Source organism: Phacochoerus africanus, chromosome 5 (assembly GCF_016906955.1).
Source record: "Phacochoerus africanus isolate WHEZ1 chromosome 5, ROS_Pafr_v1, whole genome shotgun sequence".
In the NCBI taxonomy this organism is placed as follows: Eukaryota; Metazoa; Chordata; class Mammalia; order Artiodactyla; family Suidae; genus Phacochoerus; species Phacochoerus africanus.
The window spans coordinates 97010020-97027621 of NC_062548.1; the positions used below are offsets into that span (position 1 = coordinate 97010020).

General features: G+C 39.5%; 1 pseudogene; it reads right to left on the reverse strand.

The window, feature by feature from the left end:
- Positions 1-1318: 1318 nt before the first annotated feature.
- On the reverse strand, positions 1319-2549 carry LOC125126844 (AMMECR1-like protein; annotated as a pseudogene).
- Between the last annotated feature and the right edge of the window lie 15053 nt (positions 2550-17602).

A 17602-nucleotide genomic window follows, 5' to 3' on the forward strand; every position in this document is an offset into this window, starting at 1 on the left:
TTAGCCCATTTCAGAAATCATCATTGTACAACTATAAATATAATAAATTCATTGAGTAATAAAAATTTTAAAAAGCCATGCCACTAACATATAAACCTTAAGAATAAATTAAATCAAAGCATAGTGTTCACTGGGTTAACACCCAATCCACTTTAAGAATTCTCTAAGCGTGTTGCTGAAAACTAGTGCCACCATAGCGTAAAGAATAGGCAAAAGAGAGGAGAAACTTCTTGACAGCTATTTGGAATCAGCAAAAATGGGAAAGGGAAATATGCCACGTGAAAATATGAATGACCTAGAATAAAATGAGCTATTTGGAACTCTGCCAAGGTAGGGTGAAGATTCTCAGCATGTTAGGCAATATAAAGATTCACCTTGTTTAATTACACAACTTTGTTCTAAAGTCCCATAAAGGACTGACACATCAACAGTTTTCCCACTTCTACAGGCAAACTAGAAATAGGAATGCCTCTGCTTAAAAGTTCCTCAGGATGTTTGCTTGAAAAGAAAAATAGCTTGGAGATCCTGGATTCTCTCCTGATACCTGTCCTTCTAGAGCCCAACCTGAGTGTTCGTTTGAACATCTCTGCCCTCTGAGAGACTAGATCCAGGTATAGGCACTGCTACCAGTAGCAGGGTGAGGTAACTGCTTGGTAAGGAAGAGGTCTCCCCTTCAATACTGCCCTCAGAGATATCATGAGCACCTCCTGTGGGTATCCCAGTCTGTTCCTCAGCAGGCTACGTAATAGAGCTCTGTTCAACACTAGGAAACCCAGTGCAATAAAAGTGTTAGAAAACCCAGCTGATAGTGGGATGAAAATTAAACCTTCGAAGCTAATTGTGCAATGAGATCTGCAATGCCTTCCAAAGGACTTCCGGACTGCCAGGGGAATACACCTGCTTGATCTGGGGAGGCTGCAGGGGTGTGTATGGAATAAGCCTTCATAGATCGTCAGTTCCAGCTTCCACTCTGTGACAAACACAGAGAGCAGATCATCAGCAGCACCTGCACATCAAGGTCTTCTGAATCAATATAGAATTCTCACTAGTCATGGAGGAGGCCAAATCCAACAGAATCCCATATTGAGGAAAGGCTGAGATTAGGCTTGGGCTCCTCAAGTTCTGTTTCATTCAGTATAACCCCTTCAGTCAGCTGGAGGATGACCTAGCAACAGAAGCTAACGTCCTAAAATAGTGTAATAATAGAAGGAACTGGACCAGGAAGAGGAGGCATCTGCTCCAGTAATACCATAGCCATTGGTGGCCCCAGGGAGGGGTGGGGGTTGGGGGGGGATGGGACAGGTCATGCAGCTGTGTGTCAGGAATAATGTTTGTAGAGGGGCAGGGCATGAAGCGTGCCCTTCTGGGAACAGTGTTGTCAAGAAGAAATATATTCTACATAATTGATTGTCTTCTTCTCACTTTGGTACCTGGTGAGTTTGATGGTTTTGCTGAATTCACTGGTAGTTGGAGTTTTATTTTTATTTATTTATTTTTTGTTTTGTCTTTTTAGGGCCACACCTGCAGCATATGGAGGTTCCCCAGTCTAGGGGAGGCTAATCGGAGCTGTAGCTGCCAGCCTACACCACAGCCACAGCAACGCTAGATCTGAGCCACGTCTTCGACCTACACCACAGTTCATGGCAACGCTGGATCCTTAACCCACTGAGTGAGGCCAGAGATCAAGCCCACAACCTCATGGTTCCTAGTTGGATTTGTTTCCACTGCACCATGACAGGAACTCGGGTAACTGGACTCTTAAAGTCACTATCCTGAGCAAGGAGTCTATTGTCTGGTTCTGATCCCAGTCTTGTTCCTTTGCAACCTCACAGTAAATATGTGGCTGTACCTTTTTCATTGATGAATTCAATTTGAATCCCATGGACCCCTACCTTAGAGTCCAGGCAATCACAGATATCTTCAAAGTTAGTAATGTAAGGAGGGAGACAGAGCAGAAAAGTTTAGGCAGCTCCTCTCAGATTAGGGGGTGGAGGGAAATCGGCTGTCCTTAATTGCACTAGCTAGTGTGCATTCCCTGAGTCCTGAATGAAGATTCATGGCTGAGAAGTTCCCAAATGCAGCCACAAAGCCACTTGTCCCGCCCTGTCTTCCATATCACAAAGAGCAGATAGGGGTCAATGGTAAATGTAGGAAGTCATGGCCATGGGAAGCCAAGAAGTGACAGTAGAGGACATCAAAGCAGTAGCAGCACAGGTCTGCATTCATCAGCAGGTTCTCGGTGATTTTGGCAATTCCACTGGGCAGAGAGAGGGCTCAGCACTCCTAATGTGGAATGCATTCGTGTGATGAGAGAGTTTCCAGGTTCCAGAGATAGGTCTGACTTATTTTCCCGACCACTGCCTCCACCCACATGCTGGGGGTTTTGAAGAGGTCCTGAATTGGAGCTGGAGACAGTTCTGGGCTGGTTCTCATGACTGAGTTCCACATCCAAATAACTAAGATTTCTTGACCCGGAAACAGCCTGCTGCCAGCTTGGGAGCAACACATCTTTTTCCCATCCTGATTCAGTGCTTCAAGTCTGTAATGCTACAGAATCCTTTTCTTCTAGCCCAGAGGCAGCAGGAGAAGCCCGGACCTCTCACACTCTGCTGGCTTCTCCTGCTTTATGCGTGTGGCTGACTGGTGGGCAGGAGGCAGGCACAGACTGGCATGGTGTGGACTAGGCGGGGCCCAAAAGGCCAGTGAAGGGCTATTGGAGGAGGAAGCAGCAGGCAAAGGTGCAGCCATACTGCAGTGGCCGCAGGGAAGAACTGCTAAGGTATTCCCGTTGGTTAAGCGGGAGGGCTGAGCCAAGCAGGCACCCAAGGCAGTGAGTTAATGGAAGGAGAATGTAGGGTACATACTGTTTATTTATCCAGTTATATATTAAAGGACATCTTGATTGCTTTCAATTTTTTGCAGTTATGAATAATTGCATAACAATTGTGTGCAAGTTCTTCCATGGACATAAGTTCTCAACTCATTTGAGTAAATTTCAAGGATCATGATTGCCAGATCATATGGTGAGAGTATAATTAGTTTTGTAAGAAACTGCCAAACTGTTTTCCAAAATTGCTGTACCATTTTACATTCCTACCAGCAATGAATGAGAATTCCTGTGGTTCCACAGTCTTGTCAGCATTTGATATTGTCAAAGAATGGAAGAGTGAGTAGATAATAGATGAGATTATACTTCCCCAAGCCACCCTCTGCAGCTCCCACTGCTGTACTGAAATGTGTTTCAATGTCTCTCTTCAGGACAGTGACTACTTATTCATTTTCATATAGTTAGAAGTACAGGGTCTTGCACAGAGAAGATGCTAAATGTGGAATAAATAAATAGCCACCAAATGATATTACCACTTTCTGGAGAAATCTCTGTGGCAGTGATTCTCAATCTTGTCTGCACATTGGAACCACTGGGGAAACCATAAAAATGCAGAAGGCTGGATCTCACTCTCAGAATTTCTAATGTGGATGTTCCTGGGTAGGGCCTGGACATTATGATTTTTAAAATACTGCCAAGTGATGGTAATACACATATCCCCTTATTTTCGACACTTCCCTCTACATCATTTTGCTTTTACAAAAGACCTACGTTAGTACCTGTTTTTTCTAACAACAAAAATCCAGGGAAGATTTTTGCTTTTACAGAAAATAGTAAAAAACTAAAATAGCATTTACTGTTTGTTTTGCAGGAAGCAATTAAAGAGACAGAGCACATCCCTGAGCACCATCAAGGCTCCTCCCAGGAATCACATTCGGCATCTCAACAGCAAGCTGCTGTGGCTTTGAACTGTGTCTGTGAGTACCTGTGCTTTATCTTGATTCATTTTGTGCATGCATGAGCAAGATGTGTCCTAAGGTAATTGCTTCTTCAATTTACACCATCTTGGCTTTGAAAGGTTTCATAGAAACATTCTACTTCCCCAAAGCAGAGAAAACCTATATACAGCCCAGACTAAGGACCACTTGAGGGATCATCAGAATCACCTGGAGAGCTTGTTAAACCACGGATTGCTGGGCTCTACCCGCAGAGTGTCTGATTCAGTAGGTTTAGGGCCCAAGAATTCGTATTTTTAACCATCTCCCAGGTAATATTGATGTGCTGGCCCAGAATAGAATAGAACAAACTAAAAAAGGGATATCTCATTCAGCTATGAACAACCCAATCTTCCTTCTTTTTTATCTTCATAATTGGACCCAGGGATGGACTTAGGAGTAAGTATAATACTAGTAGATATTTTAATATATACTCTCCTATGCCCCCCAAAAGAATTTGAGGTGTTAATATGATTTAAATAGAAATCAAAAAAGTTCTCTGGTAATTACTAATTCACTATTTTGGTTATTAAAACTCATCAAGGCCTTTATTACAAATAATGCAAATTTTCTTCTTGAGGAAAAAGAGCCCTGAGCTTGGTGGGGGAAAGGAGGTAGTGAAGGCAGAGTAGGATGGGGGCATGCAATGTTACTGACTTAATAGTCACTGAGAACTGCCTGGGTTTTGACCTCAAGTTGTCTCTTGAAACTTGACAGTCCAGGAATCCTGTCTTCAGTCACTGGATGTTCTGGTACTTATCTCCACCTGTCGCCACACCTGCGCTATCATACTCTGAACACCCACTCCCCTGCCAAACTGAGATTGTACTACAATCTCTTTTTTTTCTCCTGTTCAAGTTCCTCTGTGAGCAACACTTTGCCTTTCTGGGTCTCAGCTGTGTCATCTCTAAAGTGGGGAAAGGAGTATGGGGCAACAGCACAGCAGGGCCAACTTGGATATTCGGTGACTTGATTTTCATGGCTTTGGGGCAAAAAGGCTGGCAAACCTCAGCTCTGCTCTGGGGCCCCAAGACTTGGAAAGGGACTAAAGGAAAGTTAGTTGGCTCCTCCTCATTTGCCTTATGATGTCAGTCCAGAGAAAAGAAACCTGGACTGAGATTAGGAGTCCGAGGTATCAACTGAAAAACAAACAAACAAATAAAACAAAAACAAACCCCAAAACATACACAACTTAAATGTTAAGTTTTATTCTGGGGCCTTACTAAGGACTATGGCCTGGTAGACTGCCTCTCAGATATCTCTGAGGAACTGTTGCAAAAAGGTAAAGAAGGAGCCAAAACATATATGAGTTTTCCTGACAACAACAACAATAAACCCGTGTAGTTGAACATCAAAAGACTGTTAGTCACAAAAAAACAGACATCTCAAGGTAATGATTTCAGTGCTTTTCTATGCATAGGAAGATGCAATAGTCTGGGCTTATTGAAACTATTCTTTTGATAAGCATTTAACTAGGGCCAGTATCTTGTTTTTCTCCATCCTGAATTCCCCTCAGAAGACAAGGTAGGGCAGCTGCATCAACTGATGGCTTCATACCAGGCAACATTCATTGTCCATATGGGTGTGGTCCCAGTTCTATGAGATTTGGGGCAGTCATTTCACCTGTTATGGGCCTTGTTTGTTCCTTCATTTGTTAATCAGAGTTATCTACTGCATGTGGCTGTTTGCAGGATCAAATGGGAGAATGGAAGTGAAAACACATGGTATTCATCGAAATACTTGTACTATATTAAGTCCCAGCAGCCCATCCTACTTCCAAAATATTATAACTGAGAAGGGACACCATGGTGCTTGTATCCCCACCCCATTATATAAATGTCATCAAACACTGTAAGATATACCCAGATAAACCAAACTATATTTGTGCTCATAAAGGAAGGTATTGCAGAAGCTCAGTTGGAAATTCAATCCAAGTTGATTCCAAAAACCCTTTTTTATACCGAATTTTGCATCCATGATTCCCCTACACTCATATACATCCCATCTTCCAGCCTGGTCCCTGGGTCACATTCTTTTTCTCTAGCTCATATTCCCTAAACTCAAAAAAATAGATCCTTGCTGAGCCTTGACTGTCAAAAGGAAGAGAGAAGATTCCCAATGGCTTCAAAGGGACAATGCATAGCCAGCCCCTGAACAGAACCTGGACCTTCTAAAGGAGAAATCTCACTGTAAACTGTGCTGTTCTATGAGCAGTGGCCCTTGGCCAAACCAGAATTGAGGAACTCTCCTCCCTTCATTGAACATTTAGAAATGTATTGTAGGTTGTTTTGTTTGTTCTACAGTAAGCATGTATGACTTTAGTAAGTAGAGGACCCAAGAATCTTGTTTTTAAACTATAAAAGTACACTATATTATTGGTAGAACATCAGTCAAAATTGTTACTGTATTCTATTTTTGCTGGCTTTTTTTTTTTTTCAAGTTTACATATATAATGGGGACAGCATACTAAACCAATGTATTTTCATCCTCTGTAACTCATACTTCCTAGTATTACTGAGGCTTGCATTCATCCCAGACCAGTTTCTTCCATAGTGTAGAGAAGATACCCCTTTAGCTGTGATCCATGAGGCCTGGTGTTCCCCAGGATAGGAGGCTACAGGGAAGATTGTTCATCCTAAAGAAGCATAAGTGTGGGAAAGGAGAGACAGTGGATCCAGAGGGATATAGAGGTGGTCAGATGCCAATGCCATGGTTCTAGGGCCTCCTTGCTGGCTGAACCTCAAGGTGAGGAGATTGTAGAAACATTTGGTTGGGCACTGGGCATCCCAAGTTAATTGGATTTGGTGACTCCATTTCCAGGACAGGATCTGGAAAGTCCACAAACCTCTGGGAGCCCAGCCTTTAGCTTCTCTATATCTAGCCTGAGAAGAATGATGGTGTGGTCTCAGAAGGCAGGAGAGCAGAGGCAGTTCTCTATAGCCTGCATGTGGCACGCAGAGTATCTAGGAGCTCCCAAGTGCCTTAGTAAGTTAATGGAATAGCCGCTCTAGAGTCAGGATGAAAAAGCGTCAGGATGTAGCCCTTTTTTTTAAATCAGAAGGATGTATGAGAATTCAGACTCCAGGTATGGGTGCCAGTGAGAGACAAAAGATTGCATGAGGCTACTCCAAGAGCCATGCTAGGAAGCTGGATACTTGTGGATCTGAGTCTTTTCTCTCCTGGTGCCATGAAGTTATAAAGCTACCACTTACCCTAAACATCATCTTTAAAAAGGAGTGGAGAGGAAATGGAGAGAAATGAGCATTTTTGTAAACTCTGAATCATTCAAAAGAGATTATTTAAATGGCGTAAATGGATACCAGTGACTTGAAAATTTAAATATTGTTTCTTTCTTTCACTACTTATGTGTTGCGAGTTTGAGGGGAAAATTAGATCAGTTATGGAAAAATAAATATGTTTTATTTCCTTTGAACAACTAAGTAGTACAGTGTGTAAAAGTCCAACACTGCTCAGCATGTGTGCTATTAATTGGATGACATCAATTGTTTGCCCCTTGTTTTTGTGTGCTTTCTTCATTTATACAATATTCAGTACTAGAATCCTTGAAAAACAATCAACACACACATAGCAACATCATAACCCAGTTACTACCATGACCACAGCTCTGATTCTCTTTTTTTAATTATTAAAATATGCACAGCAAAGTGACCCAGTCATATATTGACCTGGTTATATGTGTGTGTGTGTGTGTGTGTGTGTGTGTGTGTGTGTGTATACATTCTTCTTTCCTCCATTTCTTCTATCATGGTTTATCCCAAGCTACTGGATATAGTTCCCTCTGCTATACAAAAGGACCTAATTGCCTATCCATTCTAAATGTAATAGTTTGCACCTACTAACCTTAAACTTAGCAACCATGAGTCCGTTCTCTATATCTATGAGTCTGTTTCTGTTTTGTAGACAGGTTATTTTGTGCCACATTTTAGATTGCACATATAAATGATATCATATGGTATTTGCCTTTCTCTTTTTGACTTACTTCACTGACTATAAATTTTCTATTTGCATCCATGTTGTTGCAAATGGCATTAATTCATTCTTTTTATGGCGTGTGTATGTGTGTGTGTGTGTGTGTGTGTGTATCCCACATCTTAATCCATTCATCTTTTGGTGACATTTAGCATGTTTCCATGTCTTGGCTATTGTGAATAGTGCTGCTGTGAACATAGGGTACATGTGTCTTTTTGAACTATAGTTTTGTCCAGATATATGGACTAGAGTGGAACTGCTGGATGATATTGGTAGTTCTATATTTAGTTTTCCGAGGAATCTCCATACTGTTTTTCATAGTGGTTGTACCAGTTTACATTCCCACCAATAGTGTAGGAGAGTTCCCTTTTCTCCACCCCCTCTCCAGCATTTGTTATTTGTGGGCTTATTAATGATGGTCATTCTGACCCATGTGAGGTGGTACCTCATTGTAGTTTTGATTTTCATTTCTCTAATAATTAGCAATGTTGAACAGTTTTTCATGTGCCTACTGGCTATCTGTATGTCTTCTTTTGAGAAATATCTATTTAGGTCTTCTGCTCATTTTTCCATTGGGTTGTTTGTTTTTTGTTGTTGTTGAACTGTATGAGTTTTTTGTGTATTTTGGAAATTAAGCCCTTATTAATTGCATCATTGCAACTATTTTCTCCCATTCTGTAGGTTGTCTTTTTTTTTAATGTTGTTTTTTTTTTCTTTTTTTATTACTCAATGAATTTATTACATTTATGGTCATACAATGCTCATCACAATCCAGTTTTATAGGATTTCCATTCCACAACCCCAGCGCATCCCCCTACCCCCAAACTGTCTTCTTTGGAAACCATAAGTTTTTCAAAATCTGTGAGTCAGTATCTGTTCTGCAAAGTTCATTGTGTCCCTTTTTTAGATTCCACATTAAGTGATAGCATGTGATGTTGGTGTCTCATTGTCTGACTGACTTCACTTAGCATGGTAATTTCTGAGTCCTTCCATGTTGCCAAAAAGGCCATTATTTCTTTCCTTTTAATGGCTGAGTAATAGTCCATCATGCATATGTACCACATCTTCTTTATCCACTCCTCTGTCAATGGACATTTAGGTTGTTTCCATGTCTTGGCTATTGCAAGTGCTTCAATGAACACTAGAGTACCTATATCTTTTTGAGACATGGTTTTCTCTGGATAGATGCCCAGGAGTGGGATTGCTAGATCAAATGGTAGTTCTATTTTGTGTTTACTGAGGAATCTCCATACTGTTTTCCACAGTGGTCGCACCAATTTACATTCCCACCAACAATGTAATAGGGTTCCTTTTTCTCCACACCCTCTCCAGCACTTATTGTTTGTAAACTTTTTGATGATGGCCATTGTGGCTGGTATAAGGTGGTACCTCATAGTGGTTTTGATTTACACTTCTCTAACAGTGATGTTGAACATCTTTTCATGTGTTTTTTTTTTTTTTTTGGCCATCCATATGTCTTCTTTGGAGAATTGTCTGTTTAGATCTTCTGCCCATTTTTTTGATGGGATTTTTTGTTTTTTTGGTATTGAGCTGTAGGAGGTGTTTATAAATTTTGGAAATAAATCCCTTGTCAGTCGGTTCATTGGCAAAGATTTTGTCCCATTCTGTGGGTTGTCTTTTCGTTTTGTTTAGGGTTTCCTTTGCTGTGCAGAAACTTTAAAGTTTAATTAAGTCCCATTTGGTTTTTTTGTTTGTTTTTATTGTCAATACTCTAATAGGTGGATCTGAGAAGATGTTGCTGTCATCAATGTCAGAGAGTGTTTGGCCTATGTTTTCCTCTAAGGGTTTTATAGTGTCTAGTCTTATATCTAGGTCTTTAATCCATTTGGAGTTTATTTTTGTGTATGGTGTTAGGGAGTGTTCTAAATTCATTCTTTTACATGTGGCTATCCAGATTTCCCAGCACCATTTTTTTTTTAGTGATTTCCTTTTCTGTACCAAAAATCTTGTAAGTTTGATTAGGTCCCATTGGTTAATTTTTGTTTTTATTTTTATTGCCTTAGGATACCTAAGGAAACATTTGTATTGTTTATGTCAGAGAATATTTTTCCTGTGTTCTCTTCTAGGAGTTTTATGGTGTCATGTCTTATGTTTAAGTCTTTAAGCCATTTTGAGTTTATTTTTGTGCATGTCATGAGGATGCGTTCTAGTTTCATGGATTTACATGTAGCTGTCCAGTATTCCCAGCACTACTTTTGGAAGAGACTGTCTTTTTCCCATTTTATATTTTTGCCTCCTTTGTTGAGGATTAATTGACCTAAGTATTTATTTCTAGGCTCTTTATTTTGTTCCATTGTCTGTTTTTTTTAATCAGTAGCACACTGTCTTGATTACTGTAGCTTTGTAATATTGTCTGAAGTCTGGGTAAGTTATGCCTCCTGCTTTGTTTTTTGTTTTTTGTTTTTTGTTTTTTTCTCTCAGGATTGCTTTGGCAATTCTGGGTCTTTATGGGTACATATAAATTTTTGAATTTTTTTTTTTAGTTCTGTGAAAATATCATGGGTTGATAGGAATCCTGTTAAATCTTTAGTATTGGTATTGGTATTATGGCTAATTTTTAAGAAAAACTCATTGAAATACAATTAATTTACAAAGCTGAATCCTGTTAAATCTTTAGTATTGGTATTGGTATTATGGCTAATTTTTAAGAAAAACTCATTGAAATACAATTAATTTACAAAGCTGTCATAATTTCTCCTGTACAACAAAGTGATCCAGTCATACATATACACATACCCATTCTCTCTGGTTCTTTTCACACATAGATTTTCACAGAATGCTGGATAGAGTTCTCTGTGTTGTATGGAGGATCATTCCATATACTTCAGTGTACATTATGTCAGTCCCAAACCCCCAGTCCATTCCTCCTGCACCCCCACCTATCCCCTTTGATAAGCATAAGTTTTTCAAAGTCTGTGAGTCATCTTCTTTTCTGCAAATATCTTCATTTGTATCCTTTTTTTAAAAAAAAAGATTCTTCATATAGGTGATATGCAATGTTTGTCTTTCACTGTCTAACTTCACTTAGTATGATAGTTTCTAGGTCCATCCATGTTGCTGAAAATGGCATTATTTCATTCTTTTTATGGCTGAGTAGTATTCAGTTGTATATATGTATCACATCTTTATCCATTCCTCTCTTAATAGACATTTAGGTTGCTTCCATGTCTTGGCTATTATTGTAAATAGTGTTGCAATGAACATTGGGGTGCATGTATCTTTTTGAATTATGGTTTTCTCTGGATAGATACCCAGAAGTGGGATTTCTGGATCATGTTGTAGTTCTATTTTTAGTTTTTTGAGGAACCTTTATACTGTTACACCAATGTACAATCCCACCATCAGTGTAAGAGGGCTCCTTTTCACCATACCCTCTCCAGCATTTATTATTTATAGACTTTTTGATGATGGCCATTCTGGCTGGTGTTAGTTAGGTGGTACCTCATAGTAGTTTTGATTTGTGTTTCTTTAATAATAAGTCATGTCGAACATCTTTTCTCATGGGCTTTTTTTTTTGTATTCCATATTTCTTCTTTGCAGAAATGTCTGTTTAGAATCTTTTGCCCAATTTTTTATTGGATTGTTTGTTTGGGGTTTTTTGCTGTTGTTGTTGTTGTTGTTTTGGTGTTGAGCTGCAGGCAGTGTTCACATAATTTGGAGATTAATCTCTTGTCAGTTGCTTCATTTGCAAATATTTTCTCCTATTTTGTGGGTTGTCTTTTTGTTGTGTTTATGGTTTCCTTTACTGTGCAAAAATTTTAAGTTTAATTAGGTCCCATTTGTTTATTTTTGTTTTAATTGTCATTACTCTAGAAGGTGAATCTGAGAAGATATTGCTGTGGTTATGTCAGAAAGTATTTGGCCTATGTAACCTCTAAGAATGTTATAGTAGCCAGTCTTATTTTTAAGCCTTTAATCCATTTTGAGTTTATTTTGTGTATGGTATTAGATAATGTTCTTAATACATTCTTTTGCATGTAGCTATCAAGTTTTCCCAGCACTGCTTATTGAAGAGACTGTCTTTTCTCCATTATGTATTCTTGCCTCCTTCATCATAAATTAATTGACTATACATTCTTAGGCTTATTTCTGGGTTTTCTATCTTGCTCCATTGATCTGTGTTTCTGTTTATTTGGGGGGGGGGGGAGTTCCCATCATTGCTCCGCAGAATCAAATCTGACTAGCATCCATGAGGACTCAGGTTTGATCCCTGGCCTTGCTGAGGCAGTTAAGGACCTGGTGTTGCCATGAGCTGTGGTGTAAGTCACAGATGAGGCTTGGATCCGGTGTTGTTGTAGCTGTGGTGTAGGCTGGAGGCTGTAGCTCTGATTCATCCCCCAGCCTGAGAACCTCCATATGCCATAGGTGCAGCCCTAAAACAAACATATATGTATATTTCTGTTTTTTTGCCAGTTCCATGCTATTTTGTTGACCGTAGTATAATCTGGAGTCAGGGCGCTTGATTCCTCCAGCGCCATTGTTCTTTCTCAGGATGGCTTTGGCTATTCCGGGCCTTTTGTGTTTCCAAACAAACTAAAATATTTTGCTCTAGTTCTGTAAAAAATGCCTTTGGTAATTTGATAGGGATTGCATTGAATCTGTAGATTGCCTTGGGTAGTATACTCATTTTGATATTGATTCTTCCAGTCCAAGAGCATGGTATGTCTTTCCATCTGTTTGTATCATCTTTGATTTCTTTCATCAGCATCCTATAGTTTTCAGAGTATAGTTCTTTTGTCTCTTTATATAGGTTTAATCCTAGATATTTTATTCTTTTTGATGTGATGATTAATGGGATGTTTTCCCCTAATTTCTCTTTCTGATCTTTCATCATTAGTATATAGAAATGCAGTTGATTTCTTTGTATTATTTTTATATCCTGCAGCTTTACCAAATTTATTGATGAGCTCTAACAGTTTTCTGGTAGAGTCTTTAGGATTTTCTAGGTATAGTATCATATCATCTGCACACAGCAATAGTTTTACTTCTTCCTTTTCAATTTTGATTCCTTTTATTTCTTTTTTTTTTTCTCTGACTGCCATGGCTAGGACTTCCAAAACTATGTTGAACAGTAGTGGTGAGAGCGGACATGCCTGTTCCTGATCTCAGTGGGAATTCTTTCAGCTTTTCACCATTGATAATGATGTTAGCTGTGGGTTTGTCATATATGGCCTTTATTATGTTGAGGTAGGTTCGCTCCATGCCCACTTTCGGAGGGCGGGGTATCGTAAATGGGTGGTGGATTTTGTCAAAGCTTTTTCTACATCTATGGAGAGAATCATATGATTTTTATTCTTCAGTTTGTTAATGAGGTGTATCTCACTGATTGATTTGTGGATATTGAAAAATCCTTGCCTCCCTGGGATAAATCCCACTTGATCATGGTGTACAGTCCTTTTAATGTATTGCTGGATTTGGTTTGCTAGTATTTTGTTGAGGATTTTTGCATCTATGTTCATTGGTGATATTGACCTGTAATTTTCTTTCTTGTGTGCGTGTGTGTGTTATCTTTGTCTAGTTTTGATATATCAGTGTGATGGTAGCCTCATAGAATGAGTCTGGGAGTGTTCCTTCCTCTGCCATTTTTTTGAAATAGCTTCAGAAGGACAGGTGTTAACTCTTCTCTAAATGTGTGATAGAATTCACCTCTGAAGCCATCTGGTCCTGGGACTTTTGTTGGAAGTTTTTTAATCACAGTTTCAATTTCAGTACTTGTGATTGGCCTGTTCATCTTTTCTATTTCTTCCTGGTTTAGTCTTGGAAGTTTGTACCTTTCTAGGAATTTGTCCATTTCTTTGAGATCGTCCATTTTATTGGCATATAGTTGCTTGTAATAGTCTCTTATGATCCTTTGTATTTCTGTGATGTCCATTGTAACTTCTCCTTTTCCAGTTCTAATTTTATTGATTTGAGTCCTCTCTCTTTTTTTCTTGATAGGTCTGGCTAAGGATTTATCAATGTTGTTGATCTTTTCAAAGACCCAGCTTTTAGTTTCATTGATCTTTTCTGTTGTTTTCTTCATTTCAGTTTCATTTATTTCTGTTCTGATCTTTATGATTTCTTTCCTTCTGCCAACTTTGGGTTTTGTCTGTTTTTCTTTCTCTAGTTGCTTTAGGTGTAAAGTTAGGTTGTTTATTTGAATTTTTCTTGTTTCCTGAGGTGGGCTTGTATTGCTGTAAACTTCCCTCTTAGAACTGCTCTTGCTTCATCCCATAGATTTTGGATTGTTGTATCTTTGTTGTCATTTGCTTCTAGGTTTTTGGTTTGTTTTTTGTTTTTTGTTTTTTGTTTTTTTAGGGCTGCAGGTGTGTTATATGGAATTGCCCAGACTAGGAGTTGAATCAGAGCTGCAGCTGCTGGCCTATACCACAGCCACAGCCACACCAGATATAAGCTGCATCTGCGACCTACACCACAGCTCGAGGCAACACTAGATCCTTAACCCACTGAGCAAGTCCAGGAATCAAACTTGCATTCTCATGAATACTAGTCAGGTTCATTACCACTGAGCCATGACAGGAACTCCGGCCTCTAGGTATTTTTAAATTTCCTCTTTGATTTCTTCAGTGATCCATCAGTTGTTTAGTAGCATGTTGTTTAGTTTCCGTGTGTTTGTGTTTTTTGCAGTTTTTTTTCTTGTCGATACCTAGTTTTGTAGTATTGTGCTCAGAAAAGATGTTTGATATGATTTCAGTTTTTAAAAATTTACTGAGGCTTGATTTGTGGCCCAGAATGTTCTAACCTAGAGAATGTTCCATGTGCCCTTGAGAAGAATGTGTATTCTGCTGCTTTTGCATGCAATATTCTATAAGTCCATCTGGTCTAATGCATCATTTAAGGCCTGTGTTTCCTTGTTGATTTTTCTGTCTAGATGATCTGTGCATTGTTGTAAGTGGAGTGTTAAAGTCCCCCAGTATTGTATCGTTGTCAATTTCTCTTTTTAAGGCTGTTAGTCGTTGCCTTGTATATTGAGGTGCTCCTATGTTGGATGCATATATATTTACAAAATTGTTATATCTTTTTCTTGGATTGATCCCTTGGTCATTGTATAATGACCTTCTTGTCTCTTGCAACATCCTTTAAGGTCTATTTTGTCTGATATGAGTATTGCTACTCTGACTTTCTTTTGATATCCGTTTGCATGGAATATTTTTTTTCCATCCTCTCACTTTCAGTTTGCATGTGTCCTTAGTGATGAAATGGGGTTTCTTGTAGACAGCATATATATATGGGTCTTGTTTTTATATTCTTTCAGTCTATGTCTTTTGATTGGAGCATTTAGTCCATTTACATTTAATGTTATTATTGATATATAAGTTTTTTTTAAGGCCACACCCGTGGCATATTGAGGTTCCCAGGCTAGTGGTCAAAGTGGAGCTGTAGCTGTGATCCTGTGCCACAGCCACACCAATGCAGGATCTGAGCCACATCTGCAACCTACACCACAGCTCATGGCAGTGCCAGATCCTTAATTCACTGAGTGATGCCAGGGATTGAACCCATGTCCTCATGGATACTAGTTGGGTTCAGAAACCACTGAGCTACCACAGAAACTCCTCTATGTAAGTTCTTATTGCCATTTTAATAATTGTTTTGGGTTTGTTTTTGTTAGCCTTTTTTCTTCCCTTCTCTTTTTCTCTTCTTTTGTGGTATGATGACTTTTTTTTTTTGTCTTTTTGCTATTTCTTGGGCCACTCCCACGGCATATGGGAGGTTCCCAGGCTAGGGGTCGAATTGGAGCTGTAGCCACAGGCCTACGCCAGAGCCACAGCAATGTGGGATCTGAGCCGTGTCTGCAACCTACACCACAGCTTATGGCAACACCAGATCGTTAACCCACTGAGCAAGGGCAGGGACCGAACCCGCAACCTCATGGTTCCTAGTTGGATTCATTAACCACTGCGCCACGACGGGAACTCCTGATGACTATATTTAGAGTTGTGTATGGATTGCTTTTTCTTATTCATGTGTGTATCTATTGCAGGTTTTTTGTTTGCAGTCACCATGATGTTTTGATATTGGAGTCTATATATATATGTGATATTGTTTTAAGTTGCTGGCCTCTCAATTGCAAATGCATCTGCAGTACCATGCATTTCTACCCACTTCTCATGATTGCTAGTTTTGATATCATATTTGTGTGGATGATTTCCTACCTTTACTGGTGAGTTTCTCATTTTTATTTTTCTTGCCTATGGTTGTGGCCTTTTCTTTTCCACCTAGAGAAGTTCCCTTAGTATTTGTTGTAAAGTTGGTTTAGTGGTGTTGAATTCTCTTATCTTCTACTTGTCTGTAAATCATTTGATTTTCCCTTCATATCTTAATGAGAGCTTTGCTGGGTAGAGTATTCTTGGTTGGAGGTTTTTTTTCCTTTCATCATTTTAAGTATATTGCGCCACTCCCTTCTGGCCTGCAGGGTTTCTGCTGAAAAAAAGCTGACAACCTTATTGCGGTTCCCTTGTATGTTATTTGTTTCTTTTCCCTATCTGCTTGTAACATTTTCTCTTTGTCTTTAACTTTGGTCAGTTTGATTAATATGTGTCTCAAGATGTTCATTCTTGGGTTTATTTTATATGGTACTCATTGTGCTTTCTGGATTTGAGTGAATGATTCCTTTCCCTGTTAGGGAAGTTTTCAGCTGTTATCTCTTCAAATATTTTCTCTGGCCCTTTCTATCTTCTTCTAGTACCCCTGTAATGCAAATTTTGCTGCATTTAAAGTTTACTGTAGTTCTCTTAGACTTTCCTCATTTCTTTTCATTGTTTTTTGCTTTATTCTTTTCTACATCTGTGATTTCCACCATTCTGTCTTTCATCTCGCTTATTTATTCTTCTGCCTCCTATAATCTGCTATTGGTTCCTTCTAGTGAATTTTTTATTTTATTTTGTTGATTAAATTTTGGGTCTCTGCTTGTTTAATCTTAAAATCTTGCATTTCTTTGTTCAACTTTTCTTCTAATTTATCAATTCTTGCCTCTGGTTTTTTCCCAAGATCTTGGATCATCTTTACTATCATTATCCTAAAGTCTTTTTCATGGAGGCTGCTGATCTCTAGTTCACTTAGTTGTTTTTCTGGAGTTTTATCTAATTCCCTCATCTGGCTTGTATTCCTCTGCCTTTTCATTTTGTATAGCCTTTCGTCTCGTCTCCTTTTTGCAGGATACAGGGTTGTAACCTCTCTTGCTTCTGGTATCTGCCCCTTATGCGTGAAGTTGATAGAGGTACTTGTTGCAGACTTTCTTATGGGAGGGACTGGTGCCTGCCCACTTGTAGGTGGAGCTGAGTTTTGTCCCTCTGGTGGATGGGGCTTTGTCTCTGGATATGATTAGAGGCAGCTGTATGCCTAGGAGGACTTTAGGCAGGTCTGTTTTCTGATGGGTGGGGCTGTGTTCCCACCCTGTTGTTTGACCTGGGGCTTCTCAGTTTGGATGGGTAGTGCCAGATTATTCCAAAGCAGCAGCCTACCAGAGGAGCTCATCCCAATGAATATTCACAGGACCTCAGTCTTTAGTGTCCTGCCCCCAAAATGAGCAACAGCTTCCCCCTCACTTTCCCAGGATATCCTCCAAGGCCCACAGGTGGGTCTGACCCAGATTCTTTTGTGTGTGTGTGTGCTTTTTAGGGCCACACTCATGGCATATGGAAGTTCCCAGCCTAGGGGTCAAATTGGAGCTTCAGCTACTGTCCTACACCACAGCCACAGCAATGTGAGATCCAAGTTGCATCTGCCACCTACACCACAGCTCCTGGCAATGCCAGATCCTTAATCC